The sequence below is a fragment of the Carlito syrichta genome, unplaced genomic scaffold, assembly GCF_000164805.1.
Source record: "Carlito syrichta isolate Samal-C Ts95f unplaced genomic scaffold, Tarsius_syrichta-2.0.1 Scaffold316198, whole genome shotgun sequence".
Classification (NCBI taxonomy): Eukaryota; Metazoa; Chordata; class Mammalia; order Primates; family Tarsiidae; genus Carlito; species Carlito syrichta.
The window spans coordinates 204,064-204,413 of NW_007260294.1; the positions used below are offsets into that span (position 1 = coordinate 204,064).

General features: G+C 46.9%; 1 protein-coding gene across 1 annotated transcript in view; it reads left to right on the top strand.

Annotated features, from left to right (window-relative positions):
• GATAD1 (GATA zinc finger domain containing 1) overlaps positions 1–350 on the top strand; it is a 12,924-nt gene that overhangs the window by 8,245 nt on the left and 4,329 nt on the right. The gene's annotated exons all lie outside the window — the stretch shown is intronic.

The following is a 350-nucleotide window of genomic DNA, read 5'->3' on the forward strand; positions in this document are numbered from 1 at the left end:
ACCTGCTGGGCTCTGGTGATCCTTCCGCCTCAGCCTTCCAAGTAGCTGGAACTACTGGTGCGCACTACCACACCCGGCTAATTTTTGATTTATTGTAGAGATGATGTCTTGTCAAGTTGCCCAGGCAGGTCTCGAACCCACGGGCTCAGGCAATCCACTCAGCTCGGCCTCCCAAAGTGCCGGGATTACAGGCTGAGCCACCGAGCCCGGCCTGCTTTTTCATCTTAAGGAAGTTTCATTTATTGCTGTAGTGTCATTCTGTTTTTACTTTATTATTGTTATTTTATGCATTATATTTATTTATTTATTTTTGAGTTGGAGTCTCACTCTGTCGCCCAGACTGGAGTGCA